Here is an 11,985-nt window from a genome sequence, read left to right as displayed (position 1 = left end):
TTCCTACACCTCCTCCTGACCTTTAGTCCTCCAGTCTCCTTAGCAACAGCCATCCTCGGTACCTGTGCTTCTGGCATATCCTTCGGGGATTTTCTGTGCCTATATCAGCACAAACTTGCTTTCTTTTCAATGACGATGATGATAAATAATAATAATAAGTAATGACTATGTAGCCCTTGCTACATGCCAAGCACTGTCCTAAATGTTTACCTTCATTGATTCATGAAGTCTCTTCAACAGCCCTACAGGGTGGGAGCTATCATGATCCCCATTTTACAGATAAGGAAAGTGAGGCCCAGAGAGGTTCAATATCTTGCCAACATCACCCAGCTCATGAGGGGAAGTAGCTGGCAGACGTCCTCTCCACATCTCCCTTAGCGATACATCACAGAGGGTGCTCCACGTGCAGGCTTCAGACCTGCCTCTTGACTTTTAAGACTGCATCGCTTTCCATTTCACGGATGTTCCACCATTTATTCAATTCATCCCCTACAAACAAGCTGCTAGCGCGCCTCCAAACTTTTGCTACTGCAAACAGTGCTGTAATAAATAAATAAACCTGCGCTTACTTCGGAGAGAACCTGTATACGACCACTGTGGGAGGAACTTCCCAAAGCGGCACTGCAGAGTCCAAGGGCAAGTGCATTTTTAATTTTGACACTAATTGTCAGATGTCTTTCCGAAGGGGTTTCGCAGAATCCCACCCCAGCCAGCGATGCGTGAGAGCACCTGATGCGCACACCCACTCCAGCACACGCACTGATCACTAATCCAATCCACCGCACGGTGCTGCTGTCCATGTGCGGCGCCCCCCGGGGTTGTGCAGTGCGCAGCATGCATGGCCACACAGAGCAACCCTGAGATCCTGGTGAGACAGTCTAATTGTGGTTGGAATTTATATTGCCTTCAATTTAAATGGGATAGAGCATCATATTATAGGTTTAAATTCATTTCTGCTGCCTTTTCTTCACTAGATCATTTTTTTCCAAATTGTGAACGTAAGGGATTGACACACAGGCTTACTCCTTTCTCCCAATGTCCTCATTGAAGGTAGACTGGAAAATAACATCACTGAAAAAGCATTTATTGCTGCCCTGAAGGAAGGAAAAAAAGCTATAAAAGGAGGGAGGGAGAGCACGATGAAGAAAGAAGAAACTGAAGTGGGTCATGGAAGCCAGCAGAGATTCCCGGGCCAAATCACCCACTTGAATCTCATTACGGTCAAACCCTGTTGCAATATTTTCCAAAAGACCGAGAAAGGGAAAATGCTGGAAGCCGAGGGGGAGGGAAATATACAGGGAGCGTGTGCTTGAGCGTGCGTGTGTGTGTGCATGTGTACGCACACGTACTACCTGTGTATTTTAGACTTGGACTTATAAAATCCAGAAGAAAAAAGAACAGGTAAGAAAGAAAAAAAAGAAAAACACGAACATTACGTACAGGGAGGCAACGTACGGGGGAACATTGCAGGGGGGACTTATAATAATTGCGAGGGTCTTTGCAGGTGTGTCCTTAACATCTAGAACATTCCCCTCCAGTAACGTGTCTGTGTTTTCAGAGGAAATCATGTGGTTTTCCCAGTGCCCTGCATTTCCAGCGCCCTCTGAGTCGTTTATTGGGATTTATGAGAAGAACACGGCCGAGCTGTCTTTCTGATCTGACTCATTTGGAACGTAACTTAGAAGGAGAGCACTGTGTGTCTTCTTGCAAAACCGTTCCGTAGCCCTCCCCGCCTTGGAAATGGTTCTTGGGGACACTCAGGCAACTCCCGAACCTGCCATCAGGGAGGGATGGTCCGCAGGACTGAGGTAGGAAAGCCCGACCACGTTTTGTTGTTGTTTTTTTTAATTGTGTTGAAATTGCAAACTTACATCCTGAGACTAAAATTAAACGGAGGGAAAGTCTGAGTCGTGGGTGGTCTTCCTTGGGCGTTTGGAGGGAGGGATCGGATGAAGCGGGACAGCACACTTAGCAACGTTGCCAATAGGGTAATGACAGCAATAATGATGGCTGTCCCACTTGGGAAGGGGAAATGGCAAAGGCCTACACAGCGACAAAAATAAACAAGTGTGCAACGCTGGCCGAGGGGGCCTGGGTCCGCTCTGAATTTGAAAAACATCAAAGCGAAGCCAGTTATCAGGCCGTCCAGGCTCCTGGCTCCGCTGCGTCCTGCCCAGCGCTTTTATCAGCCTTGGACGAGCACAGAGGACACCCGCCCAGCACAGCTGCAGGGAGCACGAACATGCTGGACCGCAGAGTCAGCAGAGAAAGGACGTGTTCAGGCCGTGGCAGACGGACGGAGAAAGAGGCTGAAGCAGCACAGGGATGCACAGAACCTCTTGTATTTAGATTCCAACAACGCCAAGCCATGGAAAGCAGCGGGGAGAGCAGACAGGGCCCAGATCACAGTCCGACAGAGCCGGAGGCATCCACGTGTGCCCTCAGCCTGGGCGCCCAAGGGATGCCTCTGAGCGCCGGCTTCCGTGTCCGCAGATGGGGGTGTTGTGGGGATGAAATGCACCCGACATGCAGCCTGTAAATGCGCTTTGAGTCTCTGCTGTGGGCCAGGCGCAGTTCTGGGCAGCGGGAAGAAAGCAGTGAGGAAATCAGATTTTAGAAGATTCTTGAAGAAATCAGATTTAAAAACCTGAAGAAATTAGATGAAAAACATCCTTGTGGTGATGGAAATGCTCTGTACCATGACTGCGGTGGACACGTGAACCTACATGGGTGAGAAAAGTGCATAGAAACACACAGACACACACAAACGACCACGAGTAGACTGGAGAAATCTGAGTAAAACGGGTGGATTATGCCAACAATATCCAGTTGTAACGTGGTACTATAGTTTTGCAAAACGTCCCCACTGGGGGACACTGCACGAGGAGCGGGCTGCGTCTCTCTGGCCTAATTCTGACAGCTACATGCGAGTCGACAATGATCTCAACGCAAATTTCAGTTAAAACAAAACAAAGTCCCTGGCCTCCCGGAGCTCGTGTTCCGGGGGGGTCTTCCGTGCTGGACTCCGAGGCGGCGTCCGTGGAGCCCCAGCCTCCTGTCAGGCGTTCGGTGCGGGGGCAGCGGCTAACAGCCGTGATGAGGGATGCAGGCTCAGTCCTGGGCCTGCTGGACTGGAAATAAATGGGGCCACTCAAAGTGGGTTTCACACTGAAGGGGTTTTAGCAAAGGCAACATTCGTGAGGTGTGGGCAAGGTTTATGGACCCGGACGAGGGACCGTGCAGGACCACGGGCAGGCAGCAGAGGGGAGCTCCAGGGATGAGGGGACGCAGAGGCGACAGGAAGCAAGGTAGGGTGTCTGCGTGGAGAGGGCCCCAACGGGAGCTGTGGCCTCAGGTAGGAGGATACCACCAAGTACGTGGCCCAGTGGGCAGGGAGCAGAGAAGACCCCACCCTTCCTCCCTCACTTTCTCTTGCGATCCACTGAGCCCTCACCGGCCAGCTCCAGCCAGAAGCCGAGGCCAGGGGCTGGGAAGGCAGAGTCCATGCAGACATCCCCCAGGGCCAGGGAGAGGGCAGAGAAGGCGGGAGCGAATGTGGAGGGCCACACGGAAGATAGTCAGCATAGAAACCGTCTGTCCATTGGGATGATCCGAGTGAAGACAAAGATGAGCGGCATGAACATCTGCTTCCGTCACCCCTCGCCCGGCACATCCCGGGCGCCCCTGAGGCCAGCACGCTGCACCGAAGGGAAGGGGAGATCTTTGGAAGCCTGCAGCTGGGGTGAGCAGCTCCAGGTGAGGCTCAGAGGAGTGGCCCCTCACAGGAGACATTGGGCTGCCTGCTGCCGAGGCCCTGTGACATCAGGGGCAGGGTGACAGAAAGACTCATGGTAACAATGCAGAGCACCAGGGAGAGGGACCAGGGACCGGAGCTCCATAGACCAAAGGGCAGCCACATGAAATTCCCTGGCATCCCCCAGGGCGGGGAGGGGGAGGTTGGAGTGGCTTCAATCCTGTTCGGAACTGTGCATCTGCAACCCCAGCACACCCCGAGGGGCTGGCTCCTGGTCGGTAGTGCCCAGGGCTCTGCAGACTGCCACTCCACAGACGGCTCTGAGGATCGGGGCTCAGAGAACCGAAGCAATGTTCTCCCTGGGCCGGGAGCTAGAGTTTCCCCTGTTCTAGGCCATGGGGATACATCTGTGAACACCACACACACATCCCTGCCCTCCTTACAGTCGAGCAGGGACAGCCCACGGTCAGGTTTTCAAAATGTAAAATGGTGAGAAAGTTGGATGGTGCATTAGTTTCCTGGGGCCGCCAGAAACAACGACCACAAACCAGGTGGATTAAAATAACACGAATGTCTTCCCTCCCAGCTCGGGAGGCTGGAAGTCTGAAATCAAGCTGTGGGCAGGGCTGTGCGCTCATGCTCTGAGGGAGGGTGCTTCCTGCCTCTTCCAGCTCCTGGGGGCTCCAGGCGTTTCCGGGCTTGTGGCTGCATCCCTCCATCTCCGCATGGTCTCTCCTCTCCTCTCTCTTGCGTCTCTTATAAGGGCAGCGGTCACTGGATGCAGGACCCACCCAGGTAATCCAGGATGGTCTCATCGGGAGATTCTTAACCTAATTACATCTGCAAAGACCCTGTGCCCAAATAAGGTCACCTTCGCCGGTTCTGGGGTTAGGATGTGGACATGTCTTTCGGGGGCCACCTATCAACCCCCTACCGATGGTTACATGTAAGGAGGAGCCTGACAGAGCAGAGGAAGGAGAGGGGATGTCTGGTGGCGAAAGGCAAAGAGAAGAGTCAGAGGCCCTCGAGGGGCGGCACACAGCGCCGGTCTTCCGAAACAGCGCTGGCGAGGACCGTCACCAGGCCTGGGACGAGGCTCCCGGGCTCGCGGTCCGCGCCCCAGCCTGCCATTCCCCGCCCTGCGCGGTGCTGCGCCGGCCTGGGGTCGCGCCGCACAGGTTTCCATCCTCCGCCCTGTGTTTCCTCGTTTGGACGGATTACCTCGTGTCATATACCCTGAGCGGTTCCCAGCATTGATCCGTATCCCACAACCTCCGAAGGCCCGAGCCGGTAGCCTGGCCTGCGGGAGGGAGAACCGGCCGTAATGGGTGGGCCCGGGGCCAAATGGAAAGTCGGGGCCCCTGGGTCTCAATAATCGCGCAGTTCAAGATGGCGACAGTGCAGGCCCTCCCGACAGGCTCCTGGGGGACACCTGTCCACGGGTATGGGGACCTCCCTTTGAGAGGGGATGAGTTAGGGCCCAGCCTTTCAACCCAGGCTGCCCATGAGAATCACCAATGGCATCAGCGTGTCCGGGGGGCCCAGACGTCAGCACGTGTTGGATCTCCCCAGCTCTACCCCTAAGATGAAGGGACCTCTTCCACGGGAGCTGCTTCTCCTCACCAACCCACGCTGAGTGGGCGTTGCCAGGGAACATTCGCCATCGCTCTGTGCCGCTGGAGGAGGAGCTCAGCCCACGCACCGCACCGTGCGCCTGGGCGGTCCTCTGTGAAATGCGGGAGCGCGCTGGGGGCTGATGGCGCGGGTCCGGGGGAGGTGGAGGGAGTTAATTTAGACGAAATTCTTCAAGCGCTGCCCGGCTCCCGGCGGCCTTGTCAGTGTTAGCTGTCCTAACCCTCCTGTTAACCAGGTTCCGCTGCTAGGCCACCGCCTGACCATCTCAGGGCTTCTGCAGATGCCCGTGAATGAATGAGGCCTGGGTACAAGAACGACTGAATGAGAGGCACAAGTCCCAGGCACACGGCTTCCCTGGGGTCCTTTCCTGGCTCCTCATTTGGGCTTCCTGCTAAGAGCGAGGATCAGCGTGAGGCTTGGCCGAGATGAAACAGCCGCCTGTCCCCAACCCCCGCACCCCTCACTCAGATGCTCACACACTCCCGCAGGCCCAGCCCACACGTGTGTTTATTTTCTTTGCTGTTCACACTTCTCCTTTAACGGTTCCGCCATTTGTGATCCTAAGGCTTGTCTGATTCTGTTCAGAGCCAGCAGCCCAGCACTGCAAGCACACACCTGGTCTTCCTGCGGTAGGTCAGTGGGGCTGAGGGGGGCTGGGCAGTCCAACACCAATAGCCACAGGGTATTTTCTGGGAGCCCACCATGCTGGGACCCATGGGAAGGCACAGAAAAGTCAAAGTTTTGGACGGGGTCCACCCTGCAAGGAGCCAGCAATGTCAAGTAGGAAAAGGAGCCTGTGGCTCATGTGGTGTGGAGGAAGGAGCCCGTGGTCCGTGTGGTGTGGAGGAAGGAGCCCGTGGTCCGTGTGGCGTGGAGGAAGGAGCCCGTGGTCCGTGTGGCGTGGAGGAAGGAGCCCGTGGTCCGTGTGGCGTGGAGGAAGGAGCCCGTGGTCCGTGTGGCGTGGAGGAAGGAGCCCGTGGTCCGTGTGGCGTGGAGGAAGGAGCCCGTGGTCCGTGTGGCGTGGAGGAAGGAGCCCGTGGTCCGTGTGGTGTGGAGGAAGGAGCCCGTGGTCCGTGTGGCGTGGAGGAAGGAGCCCGTGGTCCGTGTGGCGTAGAGGAAGGAGCCCGTGGTCCGTGTGGCGTGGAGGAAGGAGCCCGTGGTCCGTGTGGTGTGGAGGAAGGAGCCCGTGGTCCGTGTGGTGTGGAGGAAGGAGCCCGTGGTCGATGTGGCATAGAGGAAGGAGCCCGTGGTCCGTGTGGTGTGGAGGAAGGAGCCCGTGGTCCGTGTGGTCTGAGGGGCTCGTGGTCTAGTGCTGGACTGTCTGGCTTCATAACCCAGGCAGCGTCGTTTACTAGGAGCATGGGCCCAGGCAAAGCTCACTCTTGCTGTGCTCCGTTTCCTCCTCTGCAAGCTGGGGTTGATAAGAGTGCGTCTGTCTCTAGGGCTGTCAAGAGGGCAGAATGACCTCAATCGTGAATGAGCTACCTGCTCATTAGTCACAAAGCCGGCCCCCTGTGGGCTTAGTGTTATCATTATTATTCACCTGCCACCTCCGAGGCTGAGTGCTCCCGGGCAGGTGTCTCCCCCTCTCTGAGCTTCAGTGTTTTCATCTGTAAAACAAAGATGGACACAAGGCTGTGTACGGAACAGTGCCAGGCCTTTAGTAGACACTCAGTAAGTAGTTTTCCCTTCCCTGAAGTTGCTTACGGTCCAGCAGAGAGCGGGTGCCCACGGAGGGCCTCGCAAGTCAGGGTGGTTCTAGGTGAGGGCTGGAAGGGGATTTGAGGCACCAAATGTCGTGGAGTTTCAGCGAAATCAGAGCCCCCTTCTCACCCCAACTGTGGGGTGACTGCTCAGCCTCCTCTCCCTGTAGGCACCCCTAAAACTGAGGTTAATTATTATGATTCCAATAATGTAAATTGTTTTTATTTGTTAAAAGTTCTAATTCCTTGACTAACACATGTTCGTTGTATGAAAATTAGAAACACACAAGTAAAGAAGAACCAAAAACCACCCATACTCCACCCACCGGAGAGAACCAGTTAATTTTTTTTTTAATTTTTTTTTTGCTGAGGAAGATTCGCCCTAAGCTAACATCCATGCCAATCTTACTCTATTTTTTAGCACGTGGGCTGCCAGCACGGCATGGCCACTAACAGAGGTCCATGCCCAGGAATCAAACCCAGGCCGCCAAAGCAGAGCACACTGAACTTAACCACTAGGCCACTGGGGCTGGCCCATCAGTTAACATTTGGGTGAGTATCCATCCACATTTTCTTGTTTAAAACACATGAACAAGATCAGCTTGTGTTCCAATCCACATTTTTTTTTTTTTTTTGGTGAGGAAGATTGTCACTGAGCTAACATCTGTGCCAATCCTCCTCTATTTTGTATATGGTAGGCCATCACCACACGGCTTGATGAGTAGTGTGTAGGACAGCACCCAGGATCCGAACACGAGAATTTTGCACCTCCAAGGCGGAGCACATGAAATTAACCACTATGCCACAGGGCCGGCCCCCCAATCCACATTTTAATTAAACACACTCCAATCTAGCTGCCCCCTCAACAGGATGCTGACCCACCTTTGTCAAGGTCACCCCTTACCTCGATGTGGCCCAATTCTGTGGTCACTTTGCTGATCTCTCAGCCACCCAACAGTTCAGGCCCCCAACGAAGGACGTTTAGGATGTTCCAAATTTGTCTGCTTTTCTAAGTAACACTGCCATGAGCATCCTTAGTGCCGAAACTTCTCACGCATCTTACTTACACACAAACAGATTTTTAAATTAACCCCTCCCCAAATGTATAATATTTTAAAGACATGGAAATAGCAAAGATTAAGTCAAGGACCTACTGATTTCCACCTTCGCACCCTCTCACCTCGGAGGATGCCGTTGCCCGGGGCCTGCTAAGGCGCCATCCTACCCAGAAGCCACACCCAGGCTTTGGGCTGAAGCCCCAGCCGGGAAACCTCATTAGTGAAGGCGGCAGAACACAACAGGAAGTCCCGCCCCCAGAGATGGGACTTTCCTTGGCCTGAAAATGGAATGGCTTAGACTTGCACTGCCCAGTGTGGCGTCCCTCAGCCACAAGTGGCTGCTGAGCGCTGGAGATGCGCCTGGTCCGAACTGAGGTGGCTGTCAGGGTAAGATGCCCACCGTATTTTGAATCATCAGGGTGAAAAAAATTAAATATCTCAATAATTTTATGTTAATTGCAGGGTGATATAGTTTGGATACATTGGGTTAAAATATTTTTTAAATCAGTTCTACGTGTTTCCTTTTACTTCCTTTGTAATGAGGTTGCTAGGAAATTTTGAATTACAGAGGAGGCTTGAGTTAGGTTTCTATGGGACAACACTGGCCTCAACATCTCCCTTTTCCACGTGTGCAAGATAAGGCGGGCTTCTCTGTGAGCGCTTGTGGTCCTTGCTTCCTGTGACCTCACCGCCCGCAAAGCGAGAATGATCCATCTTCGTGTTAGAGGTGAAATCTCTGCACATGGAGAGAGAGGAGACTTGCCTGAGATCTCAGCGTGTTCTAGCGAAGTCTAGAACGAGACCTCTGTCCATGGTCAGGGCGCGTCCCTGTCCTCCTCGGGTAGTCCACCTGCCTGGTCTCCCTTTGGGGGCTCCATGTGTCCCACACCTGGCCCCGCCAGGCTCTGCGGTGCACCCAGCCCTGGAGTCCTTGCGGGAGGCTGGGCTTCCAGGGCACGTCTGGCTCTGACCTGTGGGCATCGCTGCCCTGCGGCCCCCTCTCCTGCCCCGCCCGCGCAAGCAGGGCTCCAGACAGCAGGGGAGCCACCATGCCGTCCTGCTGAGTCCCATTTCCATCAGGGTAACTGTTGACAGGAACGTGTCACGGCAGAAGATGGATGCTGGTTTTGTCCCCTAAGTCCTCAGACCTCAGTGCCGGAGGTGGCCCTGAAAGGCCTCTCCTCAGTAAATTACAGCATTTATTCAGCCCCTGAAGGCTTGTGTGCAGAACCCGCCAGGCCACAGAGGGGGCCGTGTCAGGTCCCTCCTGGACGCCATCCATTCGGGGCGGGGGCTGCCCCTCTGCACACTACCCTCTCCACCAGAGGCGACGTCAGAACCAACCTGGTTCAAATCCCCAGCTTTTGGCATTTTTTTTCCGCATTAGAAACAGATTTTGTTATTCTTTTCAGTCTTAGAGATGGAGCTGATAGTACATTTACATTATTTACAGCAACACAGTGTAGAGAAATGAACACAACCTTAGGGGTCCCCAAATCAGGATGTGTCTTACGGCTCCCCCATGTACTTTCCGGGGGGGGACTTCTGTTAGGTATCGACATGTGCCCTGACCCAGCCCAAGAACAGCCTTCAACTAGGATGTAGTTGCCCCGTTTTCTAAAGGAGGAAACTGAGGCAGGAGAAGTGGAGTGATAGCCAGGAAATGGTGACAGGGGACCGCGGTCTGTCAAGAGTCTTATGTGCAATGCCAGGCACATGCGTGAGGCACCATTGTCCGCACGCGAGGATGGTTTTGTAGATCAAGGAGGTAGGACATCATCTCTGGAAAGATGCTCTTAAAATAAGCCTGAGCTAGAGAAATTGGAGACCTCCTGCCTTGCTGTTTGGAATGTAAAATGGTGCAGGTACGCGGGACAACCGTCAGCACCTTCTCAGAAAGTGAAACGCAGTGTCACCATAAGACTTAGCAACTCCACTCCTGGGTATATAGCCCCAAAAGTGAAAACAGGTGCATAGGCAAAATCTCATACACGAAATGTTCATGGCAGCATTATTCACAACAGCCAAAAAGTAGAAACAACCCAAGAGTCCATGGACAGATGAATGAACAAAGAAAATGTGGTCTGTCCATACAATGAAATATTACTCAGCCAGGAAAAGGAAGGGAGTGCTGACGCATGCTACAAAATGGATGAAACTTGAGAAGATTGTGCTGATGAAAGAAGCCAGACACAAAAGGATTACGTATTGCATAAATCCATTTACATGAAATGTCCAGAACGGGCAGATCTATAGAGACAGAAATTACATTAGCGGTTCCCAGAGGCTGAGGGGAAAGGAAGAGAAATGACAATCAATGGGTTCGGGATCTCTTTTTGGAGTGATAAAAATGTTTTGGAATTAGGGGTGGTGACGGCACAACGTTGTGAATGTTCTAAGTGGCACCGATCCGTCCACTTTCAATGGTTCATTTTATGGTATGTCAATTTCACCTCACTATAAAAAAGGTCAAAATAAGCCTGGATGAGCAGAAAGCCAGACAACCAGGGCCATGGGTTAAGTAACTGACTTTGGAATTGTGCATTTTCTATGTGATGTGGGGCAGGACGGCTCTGCAGAGCCCAGGTCCCTTCTTCTCGATGCTCCATGTCACCCGGGCCAAGAAACACTGAGTGACAGGCAGAGCGGTCAGGCGCTGGGGCTCCGGCTGGAGCAAGCCACCCCCAGCTTCACAGATGTCCAACCCACGGAAGCCGCAGCCCCCCGCCCCCACCACAGGGTGGGTGGGCACTGCGGGCTGAGTCTCCAGGCTCCAGAAGGTTCTCGACAGAACCATTTGCTCCTTAAAAGGGGCAGGCTCCTTATCTCAAGTCTCTTTCAACCACAGGGGGAGAGTTTACAAGCCATTTTCCTCTCCTACAAGTCACATCAGAAGTCTCCCTGCCCTTTCCTGCTGCTCCCAGTTCCCCCATTCGGCCTCTGCAGCAAATTCCCCACAGGCGGCCAAGATGGATAACTGCCCAGAGGGGAGTCCCAGCCCCCACTCCTGAGCTCTCCAGAGGGAATGGGGTGCTTTCTACAGAAAGGGCTCCAGGTTCTCCCTGTCCACACACAGCCGGCCCTTGGTCTCCCACGGCCTCCTAGCTCATGGATTTACAGCTCCCTTCCGAGACCAGCTCAGGATGAAGGTGTTAAGAAGTGAAGTCAGGTGTTTCAGAACTAAACTGATTACCCGGAATCCTTGCTCCTTAAATTGAGGGCGGAAAAAAAAGTTAAAGGTCTTAATTCTCGGTGTTGGCTAAGTCAGAGCAGGCCAGGCGTTCGCGTACTCTGCAGATAGAGGGGTAAATGAATTTACAACCCTTCTACGGGGTGACTGGTTAGTGTATACACCGGGAGCTTAGACGTGTCCACACCCTTTGATGTGTAACTCCCCCACTGGGAACTTATTGAAGGAAATAAACAGGCAGGTCCACGTGGATTGATGTCTAAGGATTTACATTCGCTAACTTATAAAGGTGCATATTCAGGAAGAAGCTAAGTGCCATCAGTAGGGGGTGGGGAAATTAATATAGGACGGGCTACAAGGCAGGCATTAACAGTCTGTCCTCACTGCCTTTTGTCCCGGCTTTCCTCTTCCCTGGCTGGATCATCTTCCTCTCTGGACTCCGCCTTCTTCTTCCAGAACAGAATTTGATGTTTCACTTTTAAAATATATATGTTTCCAAATAATGTTCAAGAAATGGAAACATTTCATGATAAAATAGTAACGAGAAAAACAGGTTCTAAAATCATATAATTCAAACTGTGTTATAGAGTAAGAGACAGAGAGGAGAGAGAGTGAGAGGAAAAAAAATAAAACATAGCAAAACTT

General features: G+C 53.1%; 1 long non-coding RNA gene across 2 annotated transcripts in view; it reads left to right on the top strand.

Annotated features, from left to right (window-relative positions):
• Positions 1-1,623: 1,623 nt before the first annotated feature.
• The window catches only part of LOC139082247 (uncharacterized), a 23,188-nt gene continuing 12,826 nt past the window's right edge, over positions 1,624-11,985 (top strand). For both annotated transcript variants that reach the window (XR_011538055.1, XR_011538056.1), the window contains exons 1-2: positions 1,624-1,808; positions 7,514-7,644. This is a non-coding gene — a long non-coding RNA (uncharacterized lncRNA). The remainder of the gene's footprint in view (positions 1,809-7,513; positions 7,645-11,985) is intronic.

The sequence above is a fragment of the Equus przewalskii genome, chromosome 3 (assembly GCF_037783145.1).
Source record: "Equus przewalskii isolate Varuska chromosome 3, EquPr2, whole genome shotgun sequence".
Classification (NCBI taxonomy): Eukaryota; Metazoa; Chordata; class Mammalia; order Perissodactyla; family Equidae; genus Equus; species Equus przewalskii.
This window is presented reverse-complemented; position numbering and strand designations above follow the sequence as displayed.